This window comes from Arvicanthis niloticus, chromosome 1 (assembly GCF_011762505.2).
Source record: "Arvicanthis niloticus isolate mArvNil1 chromosome 1, mArvNil1.pat.X, whole genome shotgun sequence".
NCBI classification, from domain to species: Eukaryota; Metazoa; Chordata; class Mammalia; order Rodentia; family Muridae; genus Arvicanthis; species Arvicanthis niloticus.
In genome coordinates, this window is record NC_047658.1 from 22,834,415 (window position 1) to 22,850,992 (window position 16,578).

General features: G+C 40.6%; 1 protein-coding gene across 2 annotated transcripts in view; it reads left to right on the forward strand.

Annotated features, from left to right (window-relative positions):
- Nell1 (neural EGFL like 1) overlaps positions 1 to 16,578 on the forward strand; it is an 823,979-nt gene that overhangs the window by 163,094 nt on the left and 644,307 nt on the right. The window lies entirely within an intron of this gene.

Consider the following 16,578-nt stretch of genomic DNA (forward strand, 5'->3'; position numbering starts at 1 on the left):
TGTTCAGGCAGTTTCTCATTTGCTGACCCCATAACTTCATTTTTCCACTGCCAGCTGCATTCCATGGCATCCTTGCTGACAAGAAAGAGCATGGCCTTTGCTGTCCTGCATTCTCTCATCTTTTTCTATTTTTTAATCCATTTTCTCCCCCCCCCCCAAAGAGCTGGTCTCCCTGGAACATCAACCAAACACAGGACATCAAGATACAGTAAAACCAGGCACAAACCTTTACATCAAGGTTGGGTGAGACAATCCAGTAGGAGGAAAAGTGTTCCAAAGGTAGACAAATGACTAGGAGACATCCCCATTCCAGGATGTTCCCCCCAAACACCAAGCTAACAACTCTAACATATAAGCAGAGGACCTAGCAGAGATCCATGCAGGCTCTGTGATTACACTTCAGTCTCTCTGATAGCCCATGAGTCTTGCTTAGTTAATTCTGTGGGCTGTGCTCTTCAGGTGTCCTCAAACCCTCTGGCTTCCTCAATTCCTCCCTCCTTTTTCTGTGTGGTCCTTCCACCCTGAGCTCCTGGAGAGGGGGGTACCTGGTGAAGATCTCCAACATGAAATCTCTTTCTACCTAATATTTGGCTGTGCGTCTCTGTATTCTCTACCATCAGCTGCTGGAGTTATCCTCACAGATGACAACTCTACTAGGCATTCTTTCATCTTGACTCCTTGAGAAGCCCTGGTGTTTTTTAGTTTCCTGCCATACTTTACCTGTGTATTGGATCCTGGCCAGTGTGGTGAGATCCTTCTTTGCTAGGGTCAAGTCAGAGCACCAGGACAGTAGAATTTGACATCTCAGATGGGCTTCACACAGTGAAAATCTAGAATAGTAAATGGATTCACACAACCTTTTTACAGTTTCTATAATGCTGTCAACCAGGCTGATATGACAGAGTTTTCTCTAAAGCTCATTCCTGCTAAGCAGCTCATGGGAAAGATGACCTAGTGTTTGCAAGATGAACAGTCATTAGGATTAACCAAAATGTCCCTTGTTCTAAGCAGAGGATGCCTAAGTTTCAGCTATAGTCATCCTTGCAGGGGTTGAGATAGAGGAAATGGGCTGGGAGTCCATGCAGAGTATCTTACCTTTGCTTCTCTAGAAACAATCTCTGCCGTGGCCTGTCAGGCTGTCTGAATTTCTCATGAAATTGTGTAAATTGCATTAGCAGAAAAGATGGGCAGGACCTGGGAGGAATGGAGAGACCATCTATTTGGCCCCTTCTGCAGTACCACCTGATGGATGCCTGTGTTCCTTGTTAAAGGCCCGAGACTCTAATCAAGTATTTTTTTTTACCCTTTATTCCCAGGAAGAGGAGAGATCATGTGACATCTCTAACATATTAAGTGTGGCAGGGTACCAAACATTCCCTTCACACTTACCTACTTCTGCACTTAGTTGTGTAAAGGATCTCTTTTATTATATATTGACCATTTTTAGTATCATATCTTCATTGTACCTATATACTGGGATTCATAAAGACTACCATTGGGCATTTGTGCAGGCAACCCTTAAGCCAATCTAAATATAGAAATCCTTGTAAATCCTGTTCATTGCTGCACTGTGCACAACAGTTATGTTATATAGTCAGTTCAAGCATCTGTCAAGAGAGGACTGTATATTATTATCTTTTCAAATGGTTAAATTACAGCCTACAATTCTTTTAAACAGGGACACTGCTTTGTACAGATCACAGTCTGGCTTCTCCACTCTCTAGCTGTGTGATTTTACCCTTTCCTTATTGTGGGGTGATAATATGCTGGCTTGTGTTTACCCTACCAGCTGAGTGAATACCTCATGAACTGTAATGGACTGTGCATAAAGGAGGAGTTTATATCACTCTACCAGGTCAGGAGCTTGAAGTAGATACTGGAGAAGTTGCAAGGCTCTGAGGTTGAAACATGAGAGGGCTCTGCACCCTCCCCATTTCAATTTTCATTATTAGTTACTTCTTGTGTCTCTCACCTCTTTCCACTGTATTTGGAAGTCCCTCTCTTCCTAATTTTTCACTGGGTTACTGTGCCCCAATTACAAATTTAGAGAAGTCTCTAATTACTCCTATGCTCCAAATTATCAGTAAGTTCCATTAATTTTAGCTTTGTAGTGTATTAAGCATCTGATGACTTTCACATTTTCCTGACTGTAAACCTGCATCCAGATCTTACCAGTTCTCACCTATGTTATTGCAATGGTCTACAGCAGGCTTCCCTGTTCTGCCCATCCCAAGACCATTCTTAACCCTACCAACCAGGTCATCCACTTGAATCAGATACTACCAACCCTCCACTCAAAATTCTCTGGAGCTTTCCACCTCACTTCAAGCAAATGGTTGAGCCATGAGCTGTTCTCTTGCAGAAGATGACCTAGCTCCTTCATTCTATGCCCCAAACACCTATACTGTCTCCTCACCTACTGTATTCCAGCTTCATCTGGTATCTAGAGCCTTAGTGTACCCTGAGCATGTCATACCCTACCCTTGGATCTATTTTTTGTGCCATTTTTTGTCTGTCTGTCTGTCTGTCCATATCTTTGTCTCTGTTTCTCTCTGTGTGTTCCTCCTTATTTGTCTCTGTTTCTTTCTGCCTGTTTGTCTCTCTGTCTCTGTCTCTCTCTCTCTCTGAGTGCGCACACCTATATGTGTGGGTACATCCATGACTTGTATCTTAGCTTCCTTTGAGTCTTTATTGAAATGCTTTCTTATCCATGAAATCACACAGTGCAGAGATCCCCTCATCATACTTTTACTGTTGTGTTTTTTTCTTGAATTTTTCATGTTGCATATACATATGCAAGGTACATATATAATCTCTGCTTGTTGACCAGAGGTCAACAATTCTTCAGTATATATGGCCCTGTTAAACCATCATAAATACTAAATGCTTGTAGAGGAGATGGAGAACTCACTGAATTGGCAATTCCAACCAAACCATACCACATCAGAGCCAAGGTTAAAAGAATGACTCTGGCTTTCTGAGAACCATAAAATGGTAAAGGTGAAGTGGTAGAGTCTTTTGTACAAAGAAATCAGGTGAGGACAACAGTAACTGTTGTGCTGACAGGAAGTAAGAATGTAACTTTTATTCCACAAATGTAATTGTGGTCTCAGATGCTTACTGCTGAATAAGCTCACCCTTTCTAGTTCTTGCTGAACTCTGGCTGGCTGGTTCAACTCAGCTGTTCTGACTCAAACTCCTCTCCAAGTTGACTGATTTAATCTGGCTTCTCTTGGTTTCTCAGTGAATTGCTCTGCTTGGCCTCAAGCTAACTCTGGCAGTTTGGTCTAATCTTCTGGTCTCTTATTTTCTGGCTTCAACTGACTCTGCAGCAGGAACTGAATGGAACTGAACTCAATTCTACTACACAGACTCAGCTGATCTGAACTGCATTGTATTCACTGAACAGACTGACTACCTCTGACTCAGATTCATTCTCTCTCTCTCTCTCTCTCTCTCTCTCTCTCTCTCTCTCTCTCTCTCTCTTCTTACACTACTCCTAAGTAGCCTCTGTTTCCTGTGCTATTCTCATGAGAGTTGGGCCTATCCTATGTGCAACTCATTCTGCCAAATCTTTCTCTAATATCTCACTTTGTCCCTCAATTAGATGCTTGGGGTGTTAAAGGTGTGTACTAAGGGCATGTCTGCATTTCAGTAAGAGGGATTAGGGTGTGACATTAGAGCCAGATCACACAGACTTAGAAGGTTTTTTTTTTTTTTTTAATAAGTAAATGCTGCTATGTTGAAAGGAAGTGCAGCTGGATCTTCTCTTGGCTGAGTTTGGCCCATGGTGAAGAAGGGGGAGAATTAGGAGGAAGAGTGCTAAGCTGTACTTCTATAAGCTGTTATAAGCCAGCCTTCATGATTTAAAAGCATTATTTCTGTATCATATAAACCCAGGAGGCATCATTTGCCTCATTTTATGGAGAGCTTAAATTTCTGTGAAAGGCTCCCTGTCCAAGAAGTGGGATTTGGATGCACCAGAATTTCATTTATAGGGAGAAAAAGGCAATGCATGGGAAAGCTGTTCTATGTCTCTCCCCAGATCCATCTCCTAACTTGCAGAATATTTAGTTGACTGTTCACATATTTACTGTCCCAAGAAAGCATTTTTCAAGCATCCACTTCTTGAGCCAACATAATGCCATAAGAGTTGTGGAAGCAAAGGCACACCCTATGGTCCAAGAAGTTTAAAGTCTTGTTTGGAATATAAAACTAATACAGTGGCCAGTAGATTGTAGTGCACAACAGGTTCTTTTTTTTTTTCTTTTTTTTTTTTTTTGCACAACAGGTTCTGACTCAATGCTGAACTGTCTGTCAAATGTATTCTGAGTGACATTATGATGGAGAAGACCGAAATACATGTTCTTCTTCCATTTAATACTTTTAAGTATGTTTCATGCTAAGTCTTGTCCTAGTTTCTGAGAAGAGCAGAAGGAGGAAAAGGAAAAAGAGGAGGGGAAGGAGCTGCAGGAGAAGGAGGTACAGCAGCAGGAAGAGGAGGAAGAGCAAAAGGAGGATGAAGATGAGTTATTGATGAGCAAGTATTATTTCACATAAATGAAACATAGAATTAACAGATTCATAGAAAAGTTCAAAATTGGAAAGCCAAACAGAGGTTTCAGGATTGGTGGTGGAGAATGGAGTACTGCTTAATGGTGCCTGAGTTTCTGTTTGGGGTAAAGAGAGTCAAGTTTTGGATACAGTGGTAATGGTCATACATCACAGTGGATGTAATTAATGTCACGGAGTCTTACAACTAAGCACAAATAAAGTGACATTTTTGGTTATATATATATATGTATATATATATATATATTATAATAATTAAAAATTGGTGTGATACAACAAAATACATCAAAGTGTAGACATTCAGTAGTGAATTATGTCATATATGAAGTGCATCTCAAAGAGCTGCTGAACTTAACATGCAGGAAAATAAAAGGATTTTGGATACAGAGCACCCCATCATGAATCTGGGAAACTCACTTAGCAGGTGAGTCGAAGCTAATGAAAATCACTTCAAGAAAATAAAAAAAAAAAAAAATCACTTCAAGAAAAAAAAAATTGAGAGGAAAAATAAAAACCCAAAGTAAAAACTGTAATACTTAAAAGTTAAAACAAATACTGAAAAAGTAAAAGTAAAAGTAAAAAGAAGTCAGGTTGGTGTAGGACTTTTTGATAGCACCATACAAAAGAAGACAAAAGTGGCTTTTTCAATAAAACTCAAATAGCATGAGAAGAGCCTTACAGTTGACAGCCATGTGGTATCTTGGCATTTTATACAGCCACTGATATGCTAAACAGTTTCCTGGAACTAAGAAACCAACATGCAGGATGGAAGGCAGAAGGCACGGGGAACTTCTAAAAGTTGCAAATACTTAAGCATGCAGGATAGTCTGAACATTAACATTAAGTGCCTATTTATTCCCAACCAGTGTGTGTTATGGTGAGAGAGTTGTTTATGAATCCATATGAAGAGATAGAGGTAAGACAGAGCAGCCAGGGCAATGTGTATGTAACTTCCATTTGCTCAGGGAGATGTACTGTGAAGTAAGCAGCTCTTCAGAGGCCCCTACTCCTCTTTCAAACATCAGCCTACATTTCAATTTTTCCATCTACCTAGTTTTGAAAATACTAACAAATCAATTTAAAAGTTTTATCTTTTTTTTCAAAATATAATCATAGTACCTATTGATAAGACAAAAGATAACATTTCTATGCATATGAAACAAGCACTGATCGAATCAAGGTATTGCTGATGGTTAATTTTAATATAAATGATGTTTGTGTTTGTGTGGGCATGTGAGCAGGTAGTTACATGCCATGGGGTGTTACTGAGATTAAGGGATGACTTACAGGGGTCCATTCTCTCCTTATACTATGTAGGTTCAAGAGATTAGACTCAGGTTTGTCTGGCCTGGTTGCAAGTACTTTTACCCAGTAACCTATATTACTGGCCCCTATTTCTTTATTTTTAGAACTTTTGAGCTCCTTCTGTTTAATTCTCTATAAAATATATTGCTGCCTGTGCCCTGAACTACTCTACTCACAGCCTGGCCCTACCTGTCCTTGGGGGTTGGAGGGGAGGTGAAGCAGAGTCAATGACAAAGACTCTGGGAGCAGAAGCACCACAACAAGCTAGTCTGAAAGCTGCTGCAAGCTCCATTAACACCCTCTACCCCTGCCCCACTGGTCCCAAGAAAGCATCTCTTCTAAACAGCAGTTCTTGATTGGCTGGCATTGTCTGTATCAGCAATCCTTGGTCTCTCAGACAGTCCTCAATTAGGTCTTTCTGCAGGAGTTGTCTTTGTGGCTGCTCGGCCCCCAGTGTTTATGTAGAGGTGGCCACCATTCCTCCTATAATATATGACAGGTTTTGTGAATTATAATTGTATATAGGGATGTTGGGACCTTATTCTTTTGTGCTTTGGCATCCATTCTTCAAATCCCTGCTCCCTGTTCTCTGGCTCCCCTTCTGAGCAGCTAGTGTGACTCCTTTAGTGCCTTTTATTTTGACATTTTATTTTTAGCTTCCATGTAAGAACAAACATGTGGCATTTGTCTTTCCTGTATCTGACTTTTTAAAATTCACATGGTAGCACAAAGTTCCAAACGTTTGGATGATGAATGATTGATCTATGCATGAGGCAGAAGGAATAAGCCTGTTTATCCACTGTACAGTCATAGGGAGAGGGCTGTATATAGAAACTCCTCAGCATAACATACTAGGACTGCCAAGTGCAAAAATAACTGGAGAAAAAAAGCTACTGTTCTTGAGCATGTATTCTGCAGCAAGAACTGGGTTAGGCCCTGGTGATGGCAAGGCATGTAGGAACTACATTCTCTTGAGTGTCCACAAGGACATAAGCTTCTGGCTGTGTCCCAGGGTGTACTGAGGTAGGCACAGAGCATGCAGGAAGATGCACCTTCTATCCCATGTGTGTTACAGAGTAAGTTACACATTTTATTGCATGTAGTACTTTCTTTGAGTGCTGAACATCTAGTTCACTTCCCCACACACTCTTATGTTACTTAAGTTTTGATGGTTAAGTGACAGAGATCAAGTTGAGTAACTTCAGTTGATTGCATTTTGTGTGTGTGTGTGTGTGTGTGTGTGTGTGTGTGTGTGTGTCTGTCTGTCTGTCTGTCTGTCTGTCCGTCTATTGTGGCTTATATAAGGAGGTAGTATGGTTTATTCTAGGCCACACTCCACATCAGTTGAGCCTAGAATTTGTAGCAGAGCCCTTCTGACTCCTGGATCTATTTTATTTATAACTCTCCTTCAGAACTTTCTTCTCTTACTAGTAGTTTTTTCTTCCTTTCACTTCCTTAATTTTTCTTTTATCCCTTATTTTAATCATAGGCACTAAAGGAGTCACTTGTGTGTCCTTAATGATAGGCTTATTTGAGGTATGTCTAAAAACACTCTTACTTGTACCCTGTAGTCTGAACATATAGGGGCCACCAAGACATGGTGCAATTCAAAGGAGTAGAGAGATCTGACCATTGCAGTGATTTCTTTGTGATCCTCTGTGAATGCCTTATCAGAGATGGGCCATTATAGTTTAAATGCTGAAAAGAGTTTGAAAGGAGCTTGCAACTTCATCAGACATTTCCTGAGCTTTGAGTTGTAGCCCATTGTTTTCCAGATTCCAATTTTTTCCCTCCACAATGAACAATAACTTTTTGATTAAACAGCTGGCAGTTACTATTGAATGCCTCACATTTAATAACAAAGTCTTCCTTCAGAACAGGAAATTTTATCTAAATTGCTTTGCTCTTCTTGGTGACTGAACTTCTAAAGTCTGACAGGACTGATAGTGTGGAAAAACAAAAATTTCATTCAAGAAGACAATGATTACTTTTTAAAAGAAACAGCCTCGAACTAAATGAATAATTCAGAGTACATGCAGCAGAGCAGAAGTCAAGGCATAAGCATTGTCCTCTCTGTAAACATTATTAAAAAACAATCAAGTTTGTATTGACACATTTATATTGGAAAGACCACAGACAGCAGCTGAGAGATGGAGAGACCCTGAATAGCAGTGCTGTAGAAGGGCCTTCTTTACCGAATTCAGTCTTCTGCATGGGGCATCTACCCCATGAAGTACTAACTAATGGTTAGTATTGTGTGCTGTGCACCAGGCTACTGCAATGAGCCCCTTATCTATTAGCCTTACCTGAGCCTCAGCCCTTCCTTCCCTCCTGATGGAACTTAACCTTTGCTTGATTCACTTGGGACCTTGGCAGAGAGGAACTGTCTAACACCCAAGACTCAGACTCCTGAGCTGCAAAGCAAGGCAATGACAAGTTAAAATGTATCTGGAGGGACAAATGGAGACTATCCATCTCACTAGAGTTTATATTCCTTTTTATTAAAAATTTGAGGTTAAAAATATGATTACAGCTTTTCCCTCTTTTCTTTCTTCCCTCCAAACCTATACATATGTATATATAGCTCTATCTATCTATCTATCTATCTATCTATCTATCTATCATTTATCTTATTTATCATCTGTCTGTCTGTCTGTCTGTCTGTCTTATGTCTGTCATCAGTCTCTTCATTCACTATCTGTGTAACAGTTGCTAATGGATATGGTCAGGGAAATTCTGATTTTCTCATATGTTTCATAAAAGATAGGGCCAGGAAGATTCTTCTTTCTTTTGCACTGTTTTCATATTCTTTTTCCCTCTATCATTCAAGTAGAAAAATGTTTAGACATGGTCTTAGAGTGGGAATAACTCATTTGCAAATTTCAAATTCAATTTCAATTTTCAAATTCCACTTTGACATCAAGCCCTAACTACTGAGTGACAAGTTTTCTTGGCTGAAGTAAGACTGTAGTGATGATATATTAGGATCATCATCTAAATCTAACTGTTGTGTGGGGATGGGCAAGTCAGATCTATCCATCAGTGATTCTTGTCTCAAGACCATATTTGCATGTGTAAGTCTGAGTTTTGAGGGACCCAGAAATTTGTATACTTAACAAAGTCATGAAGTTCTCCTTTTGCCTAGACAAGTTTGGACATTATCAAAAGACTTTACATTCAAAGTTTTCAAGTCAAACCTCCATCAAGAGTCCCAGAAAGAGCCAAAGAATATAGATTATGTCTTGGGTTTTAGAGGTACCAGCATTTAGTGCAGGTGTATAGCTTGTAGCCTGAAGCTGTGTAAAACCTAAAGGAGAGAGAGAGAGAGAGAGACAGAGAGAGAGAGAGAGAGAGAGAGAGAGAGAGAGAGAGAGAGAGAGTTTTTGAAATATTTTTTTTGTTCCTTACCATAGCTGATAGACCCTGACATATTCCAAACAACATGGGTTGTTTGGAAATGTCAATCATCAGGTCTTTGGGGAGTTCTGCTTTGCTCTGGGAAACTTCAAGCTGTTATAGGAGGACATATACCTGCTCACAGCTGACAGATGGCTTTTGGATGTTTGTATATTAATGTAACAAGTAGCAGATGGAGGTGGGATTAGAAGACTTTCAATGTCCTTTCTGACCTACGAGTCCCTGCTACCCAAGTTTGTCCTCCATGAGCAGCAGGCTTTTGATCTATCATAGGAAGAGCATTTAAATCTTCATCTCAGGGAATAACAAGACAGATATGACAGGGACAGCATTAAGCCCTGTATATAGCACATTTTGTGTGGACCCCGGGAAAAGATGGCAGCAATGGCTGTGGCCTCCAAGTGCTGCTGGGGGCACTGTTGACAGAGTGGTTTGAGGGCACAAACTCAGTTCTCCTTTACATTGAAACTTCCAAGATCCTCGTTTCTAGAGATTGGGAGCTGAAGTGTGCTTATCCAGTAAAGCCAAGTGGCTTCTCTGAGGACTTCCACAGTTTGTCTGAAAATAATTCAAACAAAAATATCTTTTAGGTTATTTGGTGAAGATAAGAGCATTTCTTTTCTTCAATGACATTAATAACATTGCACTTGGAAAGAGCATTTACAACTTCATGAAATACTTTCCAGACTATTATCTGGGTGTTTATAGGAAATCTGTATAAAATGGATTGCTATTAAAATTACCTAGGTGTGGTGGTGGTATGTCTGTAATTCCAGCACTTACGAGATGGAGGTAGGCAGACCAGAAGGTCAATGTCATTCTTCAGCCTTGATTGCACAAAGCCACATTTAAAACAAAAAGCGTGAGGTTGAAAAAAAAAAATCCGAGGTACAGTAACTTTCCCTAGGTTACAAAGTGTGAAGAAGAGAGGTAACGCATAAGCAGGGGCTTGCTGACTCCAGTCCAGATGGTCTTTCTCTGTCTCGTGAAGTTTCTGTAATCTAGCCACTGGGTGTTTTACTCTGCAGAATCCACTGCAGAGCAGAAGGCAATGCCATGTGCTAAAGGCACCCATCAGCCTTCTTCAGGCTGCCTCTGCCCTTCCACTATTCGTTTCTTCATTTGGCTCCTATGTCCTTCACATTCTTGTTTCCTTCTGAGGTGTGTGTTTAGTTTGGAAAGTTCTAGAAGTACACATCACTCCCTGAGCAGATCGACTCAGATTTAAGCCAGATGAAACTGGACTGCTCATGGTACAGTTAAACTCCCAATTATAGGCATGATTGTTTTGCAACCTACTTTTAATAAGGGTTCAACCTCTCTTCTAGCCTACCATCCATCAGAGGTAGTGGAAAAGTTAGTAGGAAGTGGGGGAAGTAGACCTGTTCAGCAATAGTTCTTCAGGGCAAGCTTGATCATCTTTCTCAGCAGTTCAGTCCTGAAGCAAACACCAAATATAACACAGTACCCACAGACTAGTCCTCTAAGCAGGCAGACACCACACACGAACCAGCAGCTACAGTGCAGTCCTCTAGGTAGGTAGACATCATGCACGAACCAGTAGCTACAGTACAGTTCTTTCAGCAAGCAGACACCAGACATGAACCAGCAACTGTAGCTCAAGCCTGAAGAAACCATAAGGCTCACCAACTAGCCTGAGGTGAGGCTATGGAAGGAGCAAGCTGCTGTAGGAACCTCATGAGCAGTTCTTTGGAGAGTTCCTCTCTGGCAGCGTCACCACTAGAGATCAACAACACTATGTAAGGTGAACCAATACATGCATGTAGTTATTAAGGAATAGAGTGAGGTAGAGCAAACCAAACCAATGCTCAGTGCTCATCTCCCTGTGGGGTCATATTATACTCCTTCATCACAGGTCTTTTCACGTGTTTGCTATATCAAAACATCTTTCCCCTGTGTCTGCTTCAGGAAAACATTCCTTCCTGTGGTGTCTGCTTCAGAAAAACACCCTTTCACCTGTGCGCTCTAGCAAAACATCATTTGACGTTAACTGACTTTCCAAACAAGAAGTTTCCACTTCATCCAATCTTCCTTTTGACACTATTATTTTAAATCACTGTTAATGCAAAACAGCTAAGAGCTGCCCCCTCACCAGCTATACAGCTAAGAGTTCTGTTCATTCTTAGTCTCTCACACATTGTGTTTAAGAGGCTTGCATATCTTAAGTATGGAAGCTTTTTTTCCCCCCAGTGTTCATCTTGAGTTGACCTGATTCCTGACTATTAATGTCACTTTTAATCCTGATGGTGTTCCATCAAGTCTCTTTATGTCTGAAACCATAATGCCAGCATCATAGTTTCCTACAGATTTAAGAAACACTGATACTGCCAAGTCACAGATAAAATACTAAATATGTAGAATTATGTGACTATGTTATTTGACATTGATCTGCAAATCAGAAGCATTTTAGGTTGACTCTGGATTATGAGCTTCAGGCAGAGAAAAAGTGTTGGGAAGAATCAGTAGAAGATGGGCTGGTGATATGGACTAATTTGTAAAGTTCTCACAGAACCTGAGTTCAATTCCTGCCACCCACATTAAAAACAGTAAGGTGTTCTAGTTTACCTTTGTAATCCCAGAGCTGGGAAGTCACAGACAGAGGTCCCCTGGGGCTCCCTGGTCAGCCAGTCCAGACTACACAGCTGGCTCCTCTCCCTGTGACACTCTGTTTTCCCCCTCTAATGCCAGAGGTGCATTTTAAAAAGTCTAATTATTTGTTGAGTGTCAACTGGATTTGTTAAGCAGATTGGTAGGAGAGAACTACAGAGCTGTTCCTTGGGGCACCCTTTCATGTCTTCAGGTACAAGATCTTCGGGTTGTGTGTTCCATGTTAGAAAATAATAAATAGCAGCCAGGCAACGAGCAGGTCGCTGTGCACAGATGGCGATGTGCCCTGTCACAGTGAATGAGATTTAAGGAGCCTCTGGGTACAGTGCAGACCTCTGGACTCAACATTTGTGGGTGACAAGAATAATGTTAATAACATCAGATGGATGCCCTTACATTTTCTAGTTGCCTTCAAACACCTGTTGTTCTCACACTTCCCTATGAGGCCATCAGGAGTAAGTATGTGCTGGTCCCTTATAGCTTAAAACCCATTGCCACAGCAGTGGGGACATCTGGGGAAAATGATCCTGTGTTCTGCAGAGGAAACATTCTAGTGATCATCTGACATTCTCCTGGGAAGAGAGTTCTCCACACACTGAGCAAGGTTGTTGTAACGTCTTTCTACAAGAGTGCGTGGAAGCTTTTCTTCAGTTGGCAGCAAGGCCCAAGAGAAACATCTTTATTCAGTGCCTTAGTAGGGCTTTGTTGTGTCTTAGTAAACAGGGATGTAATACATGATAATTCATGTGTTTACATTGGAAAGTCATTCATCTATGTAGTTAGGAAAGGTCCTTGAGATATTTCTTCATCCAGATAAATAATCATTCAATATTCTTTCATATGTCTTACAGTTCAACCCTTATATTACATAGTGTTGAATGCTGAAGGCATTGCTTTGAAACAGGAGGTTTGAATTTTCTGAGGAATATGGACCAGTCTTTTAAGCAGGAGGGTGTTGTTACTCAAAGTCACACATAAAGAGGGGTTGCTCCTTGTGAAGAAATTCCTGATGTGAACCCTGGATCCAGTTGCTGATTTTATCCGGACTGTCAGCTACTCTCAGCTGCTCTCTTTCCTAAGGCAGGTTTTATGTCTGACTGGATGGCTAATTTTGCATGGTGTTGTATTAGAAATGAGATCCTTATACTTTAAACTCCTGATGGATACTAATGGCATGCACAATTTCCATAACTCCTCCAATACCACTTAATAGTCAGCACCATGTTTAATGGCTCAAGTGAGCTCGAAGCCTCAGATACAGGGCTAAATGGGAATTAGGTTTTCTGCAGTCAAAAAAGGGGGTAGATTTCCGATGACAGTGGAGTAATTCATTATTTGCATCAGACAGGCTATGAGAGTGTGATAAATTTGGTAAAAGCAAAGAGATTTATATGATCCGAAGAGAAACTGCAGTGTTATTTGGGATGATGATAATGTAGCCAACAGAAACTGTAAGTCACTGGCTTAGCTCTTGATCTAATTAATTTTCAAGTTGCCCACTGTTTATCCTTCTTTCTGAAATACAGCTATCTAGCTTCCCTGTTAGCAACGTGCCTGCCTGACAGATTTAAATTTGCTACCCCTTCTCTTTTCTGGGTGGGAAACAATGAGAAGCATTTGTCTTGCTTCTTTCTAGCTTTGTGTGTAAATCTCACAAGGTGGGGATGGCAGAGGATGATGCTAGGGAGGGATGATCACATTTCACTCATTTTATTGACTTGATTTCCCTAAGGGTTATCAGCATGCTGCAGAGCACCTCTTCCGACAAACTCTTTCCTCAGTCTGAATTATCCAGCTTTATGAATTGCTTCTTGTAAAGTTTCAACTTGGTAGGTTTTTATACCCATCTAACTATCATACTCTGATTTTGAAGATCCAGGAAGCATTCACTTGTTCATTCATTCATTTATTCATTCATTCTCAGTAGATGTACACTATTTTTGGCAGTCTTCTTGACACTAGAAATGCTGACTTGAAAATGACAAGGTCTCCCCTTCCGGGTGTCCTATGGGAGGACAGAGTCAATGAGTCAATGGGAAATAGATAACCCATTTTGGACAAACTAAGTACTAGAGAGTGACCAGGTAGCTCCAAGGGGCTTCATAGACTATCATGAAGGATCTATCAGTAAACGGTACAATGGTGCAGACACAGGGCTGGGTCCTGAGGTAAAGGCTCTACTCCATACGGACTCTGCAGAGGATAAGAGCAATGGCAGTCAGGAAATGCAAACACAGCTTGAAGGGGAACACTCTGGGTCAAGGTCACTGGAATACCCGAATTCTTCCGAAAGGCAAGTCCAGCTATTACCAGGATCTTAGAGGCACTAATGCACTGTATGATAGTTTCGTTCAAAAGGTTGAAGAGGAACTCACATGGGTCATTCTATCATACAGTCCCAGATATTAGTAAGGAAGCAACAGAAAAGACATAAACATAAAAGATATATATAGGCATTTCAAAAAACTGGCACAGAATAGAGCTGTTTCTCACTGCTTGTCTTCTGAGGACTTTTATCTTCAAATTGTCTCTATCTAGTGGCCATCTCAGTGAGTCTGCAGTTACAAGTCCTTGTGTCAGTTACAAGATCTTTCTTCTCCCTTCCTTCTAGATAAGTCAGTCAAGTCAGGACTAGTACTTGATTTATGTAAATTGTACTTTTATATTGCTTTTGTACAAAAAGATACTAACTTGGCTTGGGATGTGAGTATGCACCAGGATAGGCAAACCACACCCTCCCCATTTAAAAATTTAGATGCTTCATGAGTTACCCAAGCGTGATCTCATTATATACTTTGGTATTTTGTCTGAAAAAAAAAATTAACAGGCTCTGTTTGTCTAACTCTTGGGGGAAGCAATAGCTTGGCTACAGTTTCTGCAGTGAAATCTCTTTACTGAACAGCCAAATAGGCAGTGTGGGAGCATGGCCACAACTTCGAGTTCAAAGCCCAGCACTTACAGACTCTTGTATCATGGCAATACTAGTTAATCTTGCTGACGTCTCTTATGAAGAGTTTGCAAGCTTAAAAAAAAATACATAGTGTGTCTTTAAAGTCTCTGCGTTGCTATACATGTATGCAATTTGCTGATTCTGCCTTCTGGTGCACAAATTCTTTACTGATTCTTGCTTTTTGGAAGACATTGTTTGCCAGGGAGGCAGCATCTTATACTTCTCCCTGGCCTACAGAGGAGACCCTAGTGGGGACTGGGCATACAACATTGGAGCACAAGTGCATGGTATTGTTTGGTTGTTCCATCCTCCATTCACTTGTGCGCTCTATAAATATTAAGGGCCCACCCTGCTCAGAGGAGATGGTTCAAGAGTATATTGAGTATAAGGAAGACTGTATCGGCACGGAAACTCCTCAGACTCTGACAGAGGTGAACACTGGGAAATACAGGCTAAAGTAAATGGGTTGACAACGTTTTAAATTTATTAGTGAGACAGCCTTGTAGAAAATTATGGTCCTATCTCTTCCTCTAAATACCGTGATCTCCATTTCTCCTTAGCCTGTCTTGTATCCACCAATGTCAAGCATAACTTTTCCACCGTTATCTCCTTAGTACATAAATAACTTTATACTTCATGTTCTCTAGTGAAAATTATTTTGTATATACTTTCCCATTTCTCACAATCTGCATATTTATCACTCTTAATGACTATAGTAAATTTTTAGAAGCTGATACTTTTATAACTTATGCTTGCTTTTCTCTTTTGTTGTAAGTTTGGCTTGTTTCTAGCTTTTTCACTATATCGAGCCTGGGAACCCTTTTTAGAGAAAGTATGTAATATATTGTTGTACTATAAAGTCACTTTAACAAATTGTTTTACCTAAGAAGACCCATCTAACACACACAAAAGATTGGATTCCTATGAAGAAAACATAGCCTATCTTCTTAAGGGAAACTTATTTCTCCTTAATTATGTTTTGAGTTTCCATTTATAATGCAAATATAATTAGTACAAAAAGCCCTGATATATTTCATGTTTCTAACAAGGCTTTCCACAGAGTCTTCTGAGCTGCATATTCCTGGAGATGTAGAGTTGTGGACAGCATAGCTTGGGTAAAAGGCTGTATTATATCAGCTTCCAATAGCAAGAGTCTCTCTATTTTTTATTTTTTTTATATATAATTGGAAGTCTTCAGTCCTTCTAGACTTTTCTTCTGAGAACCTTCTAGAGAAATACACTGCCTTCTGTTCTCCAGCAAGGGGTAGTCAGCTCCATGATAACCTGGAGGTCCTGACATAACTTGGGAATGACTTCTCAGTAGCCGCCCTGAGCAAAGAATGTGGAAAACATGAGTAGGTAGGGCCCTCACTTGGACCTGAAATGTATGACTCTTCATCTTACACTATTGAGAGTTCTCTGGGCTTCCAGCACTGTGATGCTAATCTTGGTCATCAACCCGGCACATCTGAAAAGAGAGAACATCAGTAGAGGAATTGCCTCCATTGGATTGGCCTATGGACACGCCAGTACAGGCATTTTCTTGATTAATGATTGATGTGGGTTTCTGTGAGTTGTACTGTCTCTGGGCAGGTGGGCCTGGGCTGTATAAGAAAGGAAGCAAACTGGGAGCCTGGGAATAAGCCAGTAAGCAGCATTCCTCCATGGTCTCTGCTTCTAGCTTATGTAAGCCAAATAAACACTTT